Source organism: Oncorhynchus keta, chromosome 29, assembly GCF_023373465.1.
Source record: "Oncorhynchus keta strain PuntledgeMale-10-30-2019 chromosome 29, Oket_V2, whole genome shotgun sequence".
NCBI classification, from domain to species: Eukaryota; Metazoa; Chordata; class Actinopteri; order Salmoniformes; family Salmonidae; genus Oncorhynchus; species Oncorhynchus keta.
The window spans coordinates 10517966-10535207 of record NC_068449.1 but is presented as its reverse complement, the minus strand read 5'-3'; positions in this window follow the sequence as shown (position 1 = coordinate 10535207).

The window sequence follows — 17242 nt, the reverse complement described above, 5'->3', positions numbered from 1 at the left end:
TCAACCAATTTCTAAAGACTGTTGACATCCAGTGGAAGCGATAGGAACTGCAGGAAGTCCCTTAGAAATCTGGATTCCCAATGAAAACACATTGAAAAGAGAGTGACCTCAAAAATGGTTTGTCCTCGGGGTTTCGCCAGCTAAATAAGTTCTGTTATACTCACAGACATGATTCAAACAGTTTTAGAAACTTGAGTGTTTTCTATCCAAATCTACTAATACTATGCATATCTCATCTTCTGGAGATGAGTAGCAGGCAGTTGAATTTGGGCATGCATTTCATCCGGACGTGAAAATACTGCCCCCTGTCACCAAGAAGTTAAACTGTAATGCTTTGAGTTAAACTCCATCTTTAATTAACTGCTTAACACACACACAGAAAACACAACAACATGTGTTGATGTATGGTGCAATACCAAATCATATTTACACTGGTTAGTGGGAAATGTTCATTATTGGACACCGGAAATCAGGAACAGCTGTTTTGGAGAAACACTAATGATGTCATGCCCAGAATCATCAATAGGGAGCCGTACACCACGGGGGGCTGTCACTCAACCGACAGAATGGGAGCGCCTGGGCCTCTGTTTGGGGAAGTCACCTGTCACTCATCTGCGCGGCCGTGGGGAAGCAGCTGGGCCAGCCAATCAGAGGCAGTCCCAGCACAGCAGGCCCGGGACCAGGAAGAATGGAGCCATCTGGTAGGAGGGCGGGTAACGAAGACTCTACATGGGGAGCAAAATAGAGCAATGACATGCGGTAGATATGTTGCCGTGGAGAAGAGGAAGATATAACGAGGACATCCTGTCCAGCAATGCTGCCAAGGCTGTTGTTCAGTCTTATTCTGATTCAAATCCGATGCACAGACGGTTGGTGGCACCTTCATTGGGGAGAACAGGCTTGTGTTAATGACTGGCGCGGAATGGTATCAAATACATCAAACACATGGTTTCCATGGTTTCCAGGTGTTTGATGCCATTACATTTGCTCCTTTCCAGCCATTATTATGAGCCGTCCTCCCCTCAGCAGCCACCTGTGGTCAGATGATGTTAGCAATAGACAGGTCAAAGACCTCAGAGACAGACCTCAGAGATAGATCTCAGAGATTTTTTAAACATTTGTATTTCACCTTTATTTAACCAAGTAAGCTAATTGAGAACAAGTTCTCATTTACAACTGCGACCTGGCCAAGATAAAGCAAAGCAGTGCGACATAAACAACACAGAGTTACACATGGAATAAACAAGCGTACAGTCAATAACACAATAGAAAAAAATAAAGTCTATATACAGTGTGTGCAAATGGCATGAGGAGGTAAGGCAATAAATAGGTCATAGTAGCAAAGTAATTACAATTTAGCAGATTAATACTGGAGTGATAGATGAACAGATGATGATGAGCAGATCATTGTGTTTAACTGGTGACACTGTGTCACGGCCATTGAAAGAACTGGACCAAGGTGCAGCGTCGTAAGCGTACATATTCCTTTTTCTTTTTTTCTTTTTGATAAGACGCTGACAAAAGCAATAAACAATCCAAAAACAACCGTGAAGCTAAAGGCTTTAGTGCCAACAAACAAAGACAACTTCCCACAAAGACAGAGGGGAAAAAGGTCTACCTAAGTATGGTTCTCAATCAGAGACAACGATAGACAGCTTTCCCTGATTGAGAACCCTACCCGGCCAAAACATAGAAATACAAATAATAGAACGAAAGAACATAGAATACCCATCCCAAATCACACCCTGACCAAACAAAATAGAGACATAAAAAGGATCTCTAAGGTCAGGGAGTGACATACCGGTGTGCAGCAGAGCAGCAAAGTAAATAAAAACAATATGGGGGGTGAGGTAAGTAGATTGAGTGGGCTATTTACAGATGGACTATGTAGAGCTGCAGCGATTGGTTAGCTGCTTAGATAGCTGATGTTTAAAGTTAGTGAGATAGCTGATGTTTAAAGTTAGTGAGGGAAATGTAAGTCTCCAGCTTTTGCAATTCGTTCCAGTCACTGGCAGCAGAGAACTGGAAGGAAAGGCGGCCAAAGAGGTGTTGGCTTTGGGGGTGACCCGTGAGATATACCTGCTGGAGCGCATGCTACGGGTGGGTGTTGTTATCGTGACCAGTGAGCTGAGATAAGGCGGAGTTTTACCTAGCATATACTTATAGATGACCTGGAGCCAGTGGGTCTGGCGACAAATATGTAGTGAGGGCCAGCCGACTAGAGCATACAGGTCACAGTGGTGGGTGGTAAAGGGGGGCTTTGGTAACAGGGGCTTTGGTAACAAAACAGATTGCACTGTGATAGACTACATCCAATTTGCTGAGTAGAGTATTGGAAGCTATTTTGTAGATGACATCTCCAAAGTCGAGGATCGGTAGGATAGTCAGTTTTGCTGGGGTAAGTTTGGTGGCGTGAGTGAAGGAGGCTTTGTTTTGCGAAATAGAAAGCCGATTCTAGATTTGATTTTGGATTGGAGATGTCTGATATGAGTCTGGAAGGAGAGTGAGAGATACACCTCAGTGATAGATCTCAGTGATACACCTCAGAGATAGACCTCAGAGATAGACCTCAGTGATAGACTTCCCAGTATAGGAGCGTGTGGTCAGCATTAGGATAATGTCCAAGACTCGTGTAACAAATATTCCATTGATTAGTGGCACATACAGTACCATGCATCAACACATAGCAATGCATCATTGTGGTTTCATTGTACCTAACGACCATAACTTATCCAGCTGAAGGAAATTTCTGTGATGACAGCAGAGGTCTATTGGTCAGAATGGATTAGCAAATATCAACATTTAAACTAACAAATTGAAAATGATGACAACAATGACGTTGAATTCATTTGGGGTGATAACACATTTGAACATGTTTGGCACCCAGTACTTTCTCTATATGTAACAGTGGTCTTCATTACTTTGATAAGAAACAGATCTGCTTTGAGATAGTTCATAGGACATGGGATTGAATGAGAATCTGTGTGCTATATTTACTAAATCATCATAAATATTGGTTATTAATAGACTACACCCAATTTGCTGAGTAGAGTATTGGAAGCATAATCTCAATCTCGTTAATTTCTCAATAACATCCTCTGAAGAATTTCACAATTAGCATTTTGGTATTGAGAGAGAGAGAGAGAGAGCGAGAGAGAGAGAGAGCCAAACAGGCAGAAAGAGAGAATAGAGAGAGAGAAACTGTCCGTCTCGAGTAGGCTTTCCACCCTTTTCCCAGCAGAGAGGATATAGTAGATAATTACCGATTCTAAAACATGTATCTTTGTGTGGCGCTCTGAAAGGAGAAACTCTCAAGAGTTGAGGAGATAAAGGCCTAAACAAAAGGGGCCCGAATTGGACCAGGATTAGCTTTAATGGTGGTAATTACAAGAGGGGATAACATCATGGTACTCTATGCCTATCACAACGGGCCTCCTATCACAGGGTGGACGTCAGGAGAGAGGGGGAACAACGTGTGAATCAGCTAGGGCCTCTATCCTGTTCGGCTGGCTCGCCAACTGGTGCACATTATTTTGTAAAACACTTGGGTGAACCCATAAATGCCTGGCTTGCCTGCCCTCTTTGCACTAAAAGCTACTATCCCACCGCCCCAATAATGGCTGATGCATAAAGAAAGGAGGCCCTCCAACACTGTTGCTTCTTGAATTACACTCTGAGCTGATGGCTCAGATAAGAGCTACCATACAGAAAGGCCTGCGCTCAGCCTCAGCTTATAGTATGTCCGGTAACGATTTCATATGACTGACCACATCCATTTCGCATTTATAACACATCTATAAGGATTATATTAACATGTTATAACAGGTTCCAACACCATTATTAAAGGTTAATGAAATATATCCATAGCATATCTATAGTGCATTTATTTCATGCTATGCAAGAGCTCATATTTAGGTATCTTAATAGATGCGTTATTACAATGACAGCGTAGTGTCATCATTATTGTTGTTCTCAAAAATGTGTGCTTCTGTCATACCAGTGTTAGTGAATATGCCCAAAGACCCAACCACATTTAGGAAATGATGCTGATATATAGATGGCACTAGCCCCATTTCCCCCACTGGCTAGTATATGCCTGTGACTTACCTCTCTTCTTCTTCTTCTTCTTCTTCTTCTTCTTCTTCTTTGTCTTCTCACTGAGGTAAATGGTGCATGGAGATCCCAACAGGGTTGAATCCAGGTAAAGTTTATAGATCAGATCTTGTAGCTGAGGGTCATATCTTTCGTAACTCAATCTCATTAACAACCCTCCTCCACATCACAATTCATTTGGTCATAATGGTCTGTCACACACACATGAAGGGTCTATCTACGAATTCTATGCAGTCAAAGTAAAGTCAAATATATTTTCCCATTCATGAGGCATTTATAGCTAAGCACTTCATGGTAATTAACTTTGCAGTTTGACACACTTATCTTTAACACAAACATTGAAGGTCAATGTATGAATTATATGTAGTAATTTGTATTTATAAAGCAATTATAAACACGCCTCACTTATCAACAAGAATAAGGATACAACACAGAATGTTAAAAGTAGCTATGATTTTTTTAAAAACATTTTCCAGATATTGCTAGCTAGCTAGCACAGAAACAATTGCTGAAGACATCGATGAAGAATCCTACTATTGACAATTTTTCAGTTTGACTTTTTAAAATATTTAACAACGATTCATATTCATGTATTCAATTCAATTCCCCATTTCAGACTCATAGCAATAAGTATTTTAGTGAGTAAAATATACTAACACAGGGTGGTAAAGCTAGCTAGCGTTTCTCCCTTATTCATTAAAGTAGCTACCTAGCAGCTAGGTAAGCCCCTGACATGATGTCAACACGTTTTCCAACTCGGTAAATACCTATAACGTTACAAAATCATCATAAAACTTATGAAATAATGTTAGCTATTTCATTATTTACATTGCAGTTTTGCACAAAAGGAAACTTATAAAATTGGACAAATTAAAGGGTAGGAAGCATGAGTTTTTAATCACCAAAGTAACCTCACTGAGAGAGAGTCAGACCGAAATGCAGCGTGTAGGTTACTCATGACTTTTAATAAAGATAAAGCGGTACATGAAATAACGGAAAAATACAAAAACAACAAACGAGTGAAACTAATACAGCCTATCTGGTGACTAACACAGAGACAGGTACAATCACCCACAAAATACAACGCGCACTCAGGCTGCCTAAATACGGTTCCCAATCAGAGACAACGAGAATCAGCTGACTCCAATTAGGAATCGCCTCAGGCAGCCAAGCCTAACTAGACACACCCCTAATAATACACACTCCCAATTAATACAAACCCCAATACGAAATACAACATATAAACCCATGTCACACCCTGGCCTACCCAAACATATAACAAAAACACAAGATACAATGACCAAGGCGTGACAGAACCCCCCCCCCCTAAGGTGCGGACTCCGGGACGCACCTCAAGAGCATAGGGAGGGTCCGGGTGGGCGTCTGTCCATGGTGGCGGTTCTGGCTCGGGACGTGGACCCCACTCCATAAATGTCCTAGTTCCTCCCCTTCGCGTCCTAGGATAATCCACCTTCTCCGCCGACCATGGCCTAATAGTCCTCACCCCTGATCCCCACATAACTGAGGGGCCTCGGGACCGAGGGCAGCTCGGGACCGAGGGGCAGCTCGGGACCGAGGGGCAGCCTGGGACAGAGGGGCAGCCGGGACAGAGGGGCAGCTCGGGACAGAGGGGCAGCTCGGGACAGAGGGGCAGCTCGGGACAGAGGGGCAACTCGGGACAGCAGGGCAGCTCAGGACAGAGGGAAGCCTAGTACTGAGAGGAAGCTCAGTACTGAGAGGAAGCTCAGTACTGAGAGGAAGCTCAGTACTGAGAGGAAGCTCAGGCAGGTAGTAGGCTCCGGTAAATCCTGGCTGGCTGGTGGACCTGGATGATTCAGGTTGTCTGGCCGATCTAGAAGAGACTGGTTGTCTGGCAGATCTGGAAGTAACTGGTTGTCTGGCGGCGCTGGGAGGACTGGCGGCACTGGCGGCGCTGGGCAGACTGGCGGTACTGGCGGCGCTGGGCAGACTGGGAGCACTGGCGGCGCTGGGCAGACTGGGAGCACTGGCGGCGCTGGGCAGACTGGGAGCACTGGCGGCGCTGGGCAGACTGGGAGCACTGGCGGCGCTGGGCAGACTGGCGGCACTGGCGGCGCTGGGCAGACTGGCGGCACTGGCGGCGCTGGGCAGACTGGCGGCACTGGCGGCGCTGGGCAGACTGGCACTTCTGGCGGCGCTGGGCAGACTGGCGGTACTGGTGGCGCTGGGCAGACTGGCGGTACTGGCGGCGCTGGGCAGACTGGCGGTACTGGCGGCGCTGGGCAGACTGGCACTTCTGGCGGCGCTGGGCAGACTGGAACTTCTGGCGGCGCTGGGCAGACTGGCGGTACTGGCGGCGCTGGGCAGACTGGCGGTACTGGCGGCGCTGGGCAGACTGGCGGTACTGGCGGCGCTGGGCAGACTGGCGGTACTGGCGGCGCTGGGCAGACTGGCGCGCTGGGCAGACTGGCGGTACTGGCGGCGCTGGGCAGACTGGGAGCTCTGGCGGTGCTGGGCAGACTGGGAGCTCTGGCGGTGCTGGGCAGACTGGCGGCGCTGGGCTGACTGGCGGCACTGGGCAGGCGGGAGACTCCCGATAGCGCAGGAGAAGAGAACAGCTCTGGTTGCGCTAAACAAGCGGGAGACTCCGGCAGCGCAGGAGGGGAGAAAAGCACTGGCTGCGCTGAACAGGCGAGGCGCACTGGAGGCCTGGTGCGTGGTGCTGGAACTGGTGGTACTGGCGCGAGGACACGCACAGGAAGCCTGGTGCGGGGAGCTGCTACCGGAGGACTGGTGTGTAGAGGTGGCTCTGGATAGACCGGACCGTGCAGGCGCACTGGAGCTCTAGAGCATCGAGCCTGCCCAAGCTTACCTGGCTCGATGCCCACTCTAGCCCGGCCAATAGGAAGGGCTGGTATGTGTCGCAGCTGGCTCTGCACCCGCACTGGAAACACCGTGCGCTCCATAGCATAACACGGTGCCTGCCCGGTCTCTCTAGCCCAACGGTGAGCACAGGGAGTATGCGCAGGTTTCCTACCTGGCATAACTATTCTCCCTTTTAGCCCCCCAATATTTTTTTGGGTGACTTTCCGGTTTCCAACCGTGTCGCTGTGCTGCCTTCTCATACTCACGCCTCTCCGCTTTAGCTACTTCTATTTCCTCCTTGGAACGGCGATATTCTCCCGGCTGCGCCCAGGGTCCTTTTCCGTCTAATATCATCTCCCAAGACCAGAAGTCCTCATATTGCTGCTCCTCACAATTAACAGGGAGAGTAGGCTCAGGTCTGACTCCTGACTCTGCCACTCTCTCTCTGCGCTTTCCCGTTACCTATGGTTTTCGCTCTGTAACGCCGTGCTCTCCTTTTCGATTCCATCCGTGTATAGCCCTCTTCGCATTGCTGTAGGGAATCCCAGGCGGGCTCCTGCACTCGCTCTGGGTCGGCCGCCCACCTGTCGATTTCTTCCCACGTCGTATAATCCCTGCTTCTGCCGTCCATAACGTCCTCCCCTTTAGATCCTGCCAGTTCACACGCTGCTCGGTCTGTGAATGGTGGGTGATTCTGTAATGAACCTAGTCTGTCGTTTGAAGAGAGTCAGACCGAAATGCAGCGTGTAGGTTACTCATGACTTTTAATAAAGATAAAGCGGTACATGAAATAACGGAAAAATACAAAAACAACAAACGAGTGAAACTAATACAGCCTATCTGGTGACTAACACAGAGACAGGTACAATCACCCACAAAATACAACGCGCACTCAGGCTGCCTAAATACGGTTCCCAATCAGAGACAACGAGAATCAGCTGACTCCAATTAGAATCGCCTCAGGCAGCCAAGCCTAACTAGACACACCCCTAATAATACACACTCCCAATTAATACAAACCCCAATACGAAATACAACATATAAACCCATGTCACACCCTGGCCTACCCAAACATATAACAAAAACACAAGATACAATGACCAAGGCGTGACAGAAACTATATAAATTCATACGAAAACTGCATCTGCTCTTTTCCTGTGTGTTTGGCAGTGGTAGTCGAGCAAATGAGGGAGTGTTGTAATAGTTTTCTGTTATTTCAGCTAGTGCAGCAATACCCACATAGTGTAGTAATACCCACAAGGATGGGGTGGCAGCTCATTTGTGGCCCAAAAATGAGAAGCTAACTTTGAAGTAGGACCAGTTTGGCGGAGTTGAAGCGAGTGGATTGGAGTATGGGAACCATGAGCACTTCTACTGTATGCAGTGCTCATTTCACACCGGGGACTTCGATGGCCAGTGGAAGGCAGAATTCGGAATGAGACTGACTGAAAATCAGGTGCTGTGCTGAGCATGAATGTGAAGCCGGCAATCGGTAAGTCTCCGTTCTCTCTACTTTATGTAACGTTGAAGTCGGAAGTTTACATACACTTAGGTTGGAGTCATTAAAACTCATTTTCAACCACTCCACAAATTTCTTGTTAACAAACTATAGTTTGGCAAGGTATTTAGGACATCTACTTTGTGCATGACACAAGTCATTTTTCCAACGATTGTTTACAGACAGATTATTTCACTTATAATTCACTGTATCACAATTCCAGTGGGTCAGAAGTTTACATACACTAAGTTGACTGTGCCTTAAACAGCTTGGAAAATTCCAGAAAATGATGTCATGGATTTAGAAGCTTCTGATAGGCTAATTGACATCATTTGAGTCAATTGGAGGTCTACCTGTGGATGTATTTCAAGGCCTACCTTCAAACTCAGTGCCTCTTTGCTTAATATCATGGGAGAATCAAAAGAAATCAGCAAAGACCTCCGAAAAAAATGTAGACCTCCACAAGTCTGGTTCATCCTTGGGAGCAATTTCCAAATGCCTGAAGGTACCACGTTCATCTTTACAAACAATAGTACGCAAGTATAAAACACCATGGGACCACGCAGCCTTCATGCCACTCGGAAGGAGTCGCGTTCTGCCTCCTAGAGATGAATGTACTTTGGTGCGAAAAGTGCAAATCAATCCCAGGACAACAGCAAAGGAACTTGTGAAGATGCTGGAGGAAACAGGTACAAAAGTATTTACATCCACACTAAAACGAGTCCTATATCAACATAACCTGAAAGGCTGCTCAGCAAAGGAAGAAGCCACTGCTCCAAAAACCGCCATAAAAAAGCCAGACTACGGTATGCAACTGCACATGGGGACAAAGATCACACTTTTTGGAGAAATGTCTTTGTAGAGTGGTGTGAGGAATCACACTTGGTCCTCAATACCAACAAGACCAATGAGATGTGCATAGACTTCAGGAAGTGTACAACACCTACCTCTGCAACATCTATCAGAGGTCAGAATATAGAGATTGTAGAGGAATATAAATATCTGGTTGTCCTTTTGGACAATAAGCTTCAGTGGAGTAAATGTACAGACCTGATCTACAAAAAGAGCTGTACTTTCTAAAAAGTTGGGATCTTTTAATGTAGACTGTACTATATTGACTCTGTTTTACAAATATTTTATTGAGAGTATTTAAACTTTTTGTATTGTTGGTTGGTTTGGCAATGCCACTGTCAGCCAGAGAAATATGCTGAGAAGGATTATTACCACAGCAAGCAAGGTACTTGGATTTAGCTGGATTTAGCTGGCTGGCTTGTTGGCTAAAATAACTGCATAAGCCGGTAACACTTTTTGATAACAGGTTAGATTGTGTTATGTATTTTCCAAACTTTGTTTTACATTTTCCAAACTTTGGTTTACACTATGAAACCAAGATAAATGAAATAAAGAATGATAGTAAAAGCTTTGGAACACCTTAAATGAAATTCTGGGAAAAAAAGGCAAACAGCTCCATCATTCATTGAAACAGATCATTCATCACAAAAACCAACTGATATTGCCAACTACTTTAATGATTTTTTCATTAGCAAGATTCGCAAATTTAGGCATAACATGCTCGTAACAAATGCTGACACTACACATCCAAGTATATCTGACCAAATTGTGAAAGACAAGTGTTGTAATTTTAAATTCCGTAAAGATAGTGTGGAAGAGGTGAAAACATGATTATTTTCTATCAACAATGACAAGCCACCGGGGTCTGACAACTTGGATGGAAAATTACTGAGGATAATAGCGGACAATATTATCACTCCTATTTGTCACATCTTCAATTTAAGCCTACTAGAAAGTGTGTGCCCTCAGGCTTGGAGGGAAGCAAAAGTAATTTCGCTACATAAGAATAGTAAACAATACAACCTTGGGTTGTACCATGGCGGAGATCTTTGTGGGCTATACTCGGCCTTGTTGAATGTACCGAGCTGTCTGTTTGAACTACTGGCGCACAGTTCGGACACCCATGCATACCCCACAAGACATGCCACAAGAGGTCTCTTCACAGTCCCCAAGTCCAGAACAAACTAGGGAAGGCACACAGTACTAAATAGGGCCATGACTCCACATCAAGTAACTCATACAAGCAGGAATATTATATTTAAAAAACATGAAAAAACACCTTATGGAACGGCGGGGACTGTGAAGCAACACAAACATAGGCGCATACACACACACACACGATAGCATACGCACTATACGCACATGTATACATGGATTTTGTACTTTATATATGTGGTAGTGTTGGAGTAGGGGCCTGATGGTACACAGTCTGAATGTATTGTAATGTTTTTAAAATGGTATAAACTGGCTCATTTTGCTGGACCCCAGAGTAGCTGCTGACTTGGCAATCCATAATAAATACAAATACAAATACTTTAATGTAGCTGTAAGCTAGATGTTGATAGCACCTGGCTGACTCACACAGTGCTAACATTAGCAGGCTGGTAGGGCTAACATTAGAAGGCTAGTACTTTAGCGAACTAGTAGGCAAGTAACATTCATAAAGTATTTGCTTGTAAGTGGAAGAAAATGTAATTGAAACCAGTAGTCATGACTGCAAACCATTTGGATTAATTTGAAGTTGTATATTTGTTTTTTCCGGCATGACTTTGGAATTCTTCTAAATTGAGTGAGGTGAGTGAGGTGAGTGAGGTGAGTGAGGTGAGTGAGGTGTAACTTTGCATTGGGAATTTTGATACGTATTCTAATGCAAATTCACATGTTACATGTGATTACATTTATGCTGTCTACCCTTTAATTAAGAGACAGAAACCAGTTGCTTTTGTTTTGACCAGAGATATGTATATAATGATGAGATGCTCATGTCTCCACCCTAACAAAGGGAGTCATTGTCCCAAAGGCAGGAAGGCAGGCAACAAGCTTAGGTCAATTTTGGGCAGATTTGGTCAGGAGTGAAACCTCTCACTTTGCCTCTAAAATAACAGAAATAGCTATTAAGAAGCCAGATGAATGCTGGGCTGTCAACAGGAAGTGATGCCACACTGACCATTCACCTTTGATCTGCAGAATGGTCAGTGTGGCATCACTTCCTGTTGACAGCCCAGCATTTATCTAGCTTCTTAATAGCTATTTCTGTTATTTTAAATGTGCAAACATGGTATGGCAGAAGCACACTTTTTAAGAACATCCATAATGATGACACTACGCTGGTTGGGACCTGTTATAACAAGTTCATAAAATGCTTATAGATGTGTAATTAATGGGTTATGGATATGTAGTCAAAGTAAATCGTTACCGGATGTGCTATAGGAAGTCGAAGCAATGCAGCGCCTAGGATAAAATGTTATTATCCAAAGGCTATTTCTACTGATGACGTTGAGGTCTGATTCTTAAAAACAAGAGGAATTCAAATGCAACATGGCTCTAGCAATTCCAAAGCAACATGGCTCTCGCCTACAGCTAGAAAGAGTGAATACAAGATGGCCACCCAGCCATTTGTCCAAACAAAGACAGAACTCATCGAATCTGTGGGACATTGAGCAACCTGTAAGGCTGTAATTGATCTGTTTTTAAATCTTGGGTCCTGCAATCTAATTTGAATGTCAACCCTTTATCCACCTCAGACAGTAGTACATACGGAATCTCAAGCAGTTATTTTCTCCAGCTACGTAGTGTATGTGTTACCGGACAGATTATAGCCTTGCTCTCCTCACTACCTGTGGTTTAATGCCCTGTCCCATTACCCATCTCAGGTTTGTTAACCTGTCCGCGTGTTTCTTTTCTGCAAGCAGAATCAATGAAAAACCACCAGACAATCAATTCACAGGTTAAGGTGTAGAATCCATAGATATCGTTATGTCCATGTGATGATATATATTGTAAAGGAGTAAATGCTAGATTACTACAGTGCTGTCTAGTGTTTTTTATCCTCAAATGTATCAGATTTCAGTGTATTGTTTCTATATTAATACCAAACGGATTCATCAGAACATCCAGTGTCAGGCCACCAAGGTTATACCAGTCAGCGGTGGTAGCTTTCCATCTGGAACGTACAGCAATTCAGGCTAGGATTACTATTGTATGTTGACCTGTGTGAAGGCAACGTAAGATACATCCCTAAAGCACAGGTCACACTCGATGTTTAATTAGATTGTTGAGCCATTACAGAGCCACTCATCTAAGTGAATAGAACTGTCATTCAAAATTCCACCTGCAACAAGAGGCTCATTGGAAGCCAAGTTTCATCACATTCCCGGGTCTATAAACCACATCTATGACTCTTTCTATTTTGTCGAGTGTGGCTCATTCTTTGCTTCACAATGAGCTTTGTAAAATACGTTCTCTCATTCCCTTCAAATGTTCCACTCACAGTAGTGAAAATATGCTTCTAATGTAAATGATTTGTGGACAGACAGCTGTTTGAAAGCAAAGTCTTGCAATAACATGTCCATTTCAATAAGAACTTCAAGTATGCTTGCAAGTTCCAACATTGCTGTAGGTATGATAAGGATAGAATAATTACGCTAGCATAGATAGTGCCTTCTCCGCATTACATCAACATAACAAAGCCCATACGGCAGTTATTTGTGCAAACAAAATTGTTTGAGGCCGACATCAAACATGGACCACATGTCTCTTATTACACAAGTAAATCAAATCAAATCACATTTTATTTGTCACATACACATGGTTAGCAGATGTTAATGCGAGTGTAGCGAAATGCTTGTGCTTCTAGTTCCGACAATGCAGTAATAACCAACGAGTAATCTAGCCTAACAATTCCACAACTAGTACCTTATACACACAAGTGTAAAGGGATAAAGAATATGTACATAAAGAAATATGAATGAGTGATGGTACAGAACGGCATAGGCAAGATGCAGTAGATGGTATTGAGTACAGTATATACATATGAGATGAGTAATGTAGGGTATGTAAACAAAGTGGCATAGTTTAAAGTGATACATGCATTACATAAAGATGCAGTAGATGATATAGAGTACAGTATACAGTATGTATACATTATATCAAGTAAGTAAATATGGAAAGCTCCACACCACCCTTCCCTCCCTAACTCCCTCCACCACCCACCCACTGAATGAGTTTGTGGTTAGCATCTTTCATTTCACTCCAAGTTGAACTTCGCTAAATAAAAGCACCAGTAATGTCGCTAATGTGTGCAGGCATTTATCACAGGCATGATAAATAAACACACCTCAAGCGCTCGTCGTTGCATCGTCTCACTGGCCCCCCCAGACACAATCTGATACAGTCGTACATTGTCCCCTGACACTACTCTGAAAACCCAAAACCGATAAGCCCCCCCACGCCTCACCCCAAGTCGTCCATTTCTGGCTGTGGAGATAAAACTTATGAAACACAATACAAAAGAATTGCCTCATCATTCTGGAAGTCATGACAGGGACAACGGAGCACAGTAAGCATTTTATGTCTATCTCAGTAGGCATATTGTAGGTGACTACAGACTCATACGTATGTACAGTCGTGGCCAAAGGTTTTGAAAACGACACAAATATTAATTTTCACAAAGTCTGCTGCCTCAGTTTGTATGATGGCAATTTTCATGTACTCCAGAATGTTATGAAGAGTGATCAGATGAATTGCAATTAATTGCAAAGTCCCTCTTTGCCATGCAAAGGAACTGAATCCCCCAAAATCATCAGCCCTGCCACAAAAAGCTGACATCATGTCAGTGATTCTCTTGTTAACACAGGTGAGTGTTGACAAGAACAACGCTGGAGAACACTCTGTCATGCTGATTGAGTTTGAATAACAGACTGGAAGCTTCAACAGGAGGGTGGTGCTTGGAATCATTGTTCTTCCTCTGTCAACCATGGTTTTCATGCAAGGAAACACGTGCCATCGTCATTGCTTTGCACAAAAAGGGCTTCATTGTCAAGGATATTGCTGCCAGTAAGATTTCACCTAAATCAAACATTTATCTGATCATCAAGAACTTCAAGGAGAGCGGTTCAATTGCTGTGAAGGCTTCAGGGCGCCCAAGAAAGTCCAGGACCTTCTCCTAAAAGCACCAGGACCATCTCCTAAAGTTGATTCAGCTGAGTATCGGGGCACCACCAGTACAGACCTTGCTCAGGAATGACAGCAGGCAGGTGTGAGTGCATCTGCACGCACAGTGAGGCAAGGACTTTTGGAGGATGGCCTGGTGTCAAGAAGGGCAGCAAAGAAGCCACTTCTCTCAAGGAAAAACATCAGGGATAGACTGATATTCTGCATAAGGTACAGGGATTGGACTGCTGAGGACTGGGGTAAAGTCATTTTCTCTGATGAATCCCCTTTCCGATTGTTTGGGGCATCTGGAAAAAAAACTTGTCCTGAGAAGACAAGGTGAGCGCTACCTTCAGTCCTGTGTCATGCCAACAGTAAAGCATCCTGAGACCATTCATGTGTGGGGTTGCTTCTTAGCCAAGGGAGTGGGCTCACTCAAAATTTTGCCTAAGAACACAGCCATGAATAAAGAATGGTACCAACACATCCTCCAAGAGCAACTTCGCCCAACCATCCAGTTTGGTGACGAACAATGCCTTTTCTAGCATGATGGAGCACCTTGCTATAAGGCAAAAGTGATAACTTTGTGGCTCGGGAACAAAACATCGATATTTTGGGTCCATGGCCAGGAAACTCCCCAGACCTTTATGCCATTGACACCTTTGGTCATTCCTCAAGAGGTGGGTGGACAAACAAAAACCCACAAATTCTGACAAACTCCAAGCATTGATTATACAAGAATGAGCTGCCATCAGTCAGGATGTGGCCCAGAAGTTAATTGACAGCATGTCAGGGCAGATTGCAGAGGTCTTGAAAAAGAAGTGTCAACACTGCAAATATTGACTCTTTACATCAACTTCATGTAATTCTCAATAAAAGCCTTTGACACTTATGAAATACTTGTAATTATACTTCAGTATTCCATAGTAAAATCTGACAAAAAAAATATCTAAAGACACTGAAGCAGAAAACTTTGTGGAAATTAATATTTGAGTCATTCTCAAAACTTTTGGCCACGACTGTATGTGTGTAAGTGTGTATTGTGTCATACCACGCTCTGGGAATCAAATACTTGAAGCGGTTCCATGTAATACATGTATATGTGATTTCTGTTAATAAAGCACATACAGTGCCTTGCAAAAGTATTCACCCACTTGGCGTTTTTCCTATTTTGTTCCATTACCACCTGTATTTTTTTTTCATGTAATAGACATACACAAAATAGTCCAAATTGGTAAAGTTAAATGAAAAAAATTACTTGTTTAAAATAAAAAATAAAAATTTTAAACGGAAAAGTGGTGCATGCATATGTATTCACTCAGTTTGCTATGAAGCCCCTAAATAAGATCTGGTGCAACAAATTACTGTCAGAAGTCACATAATTAGTTAAATAAAGTCCACCTGTGTGCAATCTAAGTGTCACATGATCTGTCACATGATCTCAGTATATACAGTGGGGAGAACAAGTATTTGATACACTACCGGTTTTGCAGGTTTTCCTACTTACAAAGCACGTAGAGGTCTGTAATTGTTGTCATAGGTACACTTCAACTGTGAGAGATGGAATCTAAAACAAAAATCCAGAAAATCACATTGTATGATTTACAAGTAATTAATTAGCATTTTATTGCATGACCCTAAGCATACTGCTAAACAAACACTCAAGTGGTTTAAGGGGAAACATTTAAATGTCTTGGAATGGCCTAGTCAAAGTCCAGACCTCAATCCAATTGAGAATCTGTGGTATGACTTTTTCCGCTGGTGTACAGATTGCTGTACACCAGCGGAACCCATCCAACTTGAAGGAGCTGGAGCAGTTTTGCCTTGAAGAATGGGCAAAAATCCCATTGGCTAGATGTGCCAAACTTATAGAGACATACCCCAAGAGACTTGGAGCTGTAATTGCTGCAAAAGGTGCCTCTACAAAGTATTGACTTTGGGGGCATGAATATTAATGCACGCTCAAGTTTTCAGTTTTCAGTTTTTTTTTACTTTCACAAGCCACTACAATTAAAGTCATTTGGATGCCACAATTCTTATAATGTAGAAGTTTATTTGCAATGCACACACACATCCTCTATCTCATTTCCACACACACACACACACACACACACACACACACACACACACACACACACACACACACACACACACACACACACACACACACACACACACACACACACACACACACACACACACACACACACACACACACACACACACACACACACACACACACTCCACCCCCAGTCCCCTCCACACACACACAGCATTTAGATGTCTCCACACACTCCACCCTGTTGTTGCTCCTCTTTGTCCAGGTTATTACACCAGTTATTATCTGGCTTAAGTGGTATTCTTATCAATTGCTGTAGTCTAACGTTGATACGACACTCAACTGGCAGGTTCATGAAGATTGATATCCTGCTCTAACAGAACCCTGATGAACACATTTGGAAGTGCTGTCCCCCTAATGTTACCCTCCTCTTTGAGAGGAGTGCAGAGTCATGACGCTTCCACCTCCCAAATTGTTGAACTCTCAAATGGCACCCTTTTCCCTCTGTTCAAAAGTAGTGCACTGTATAGGGACTGGGGTGTTATTTGGGATGCAGGCTGAGAGGCATGCTTCTGGTATGGGGAGGTTCCTTCTTCCCTCTGTAACCTCATCCCGCAGCCCGTCATAAATGACCTTTCCTGGCGAAACGGCTCCCCTCCTTTCACAGAGAATGCACAGTAGGCCGTCTAGCCTCTCTACCAGCAATGAAGCTCTGAATGGGACGG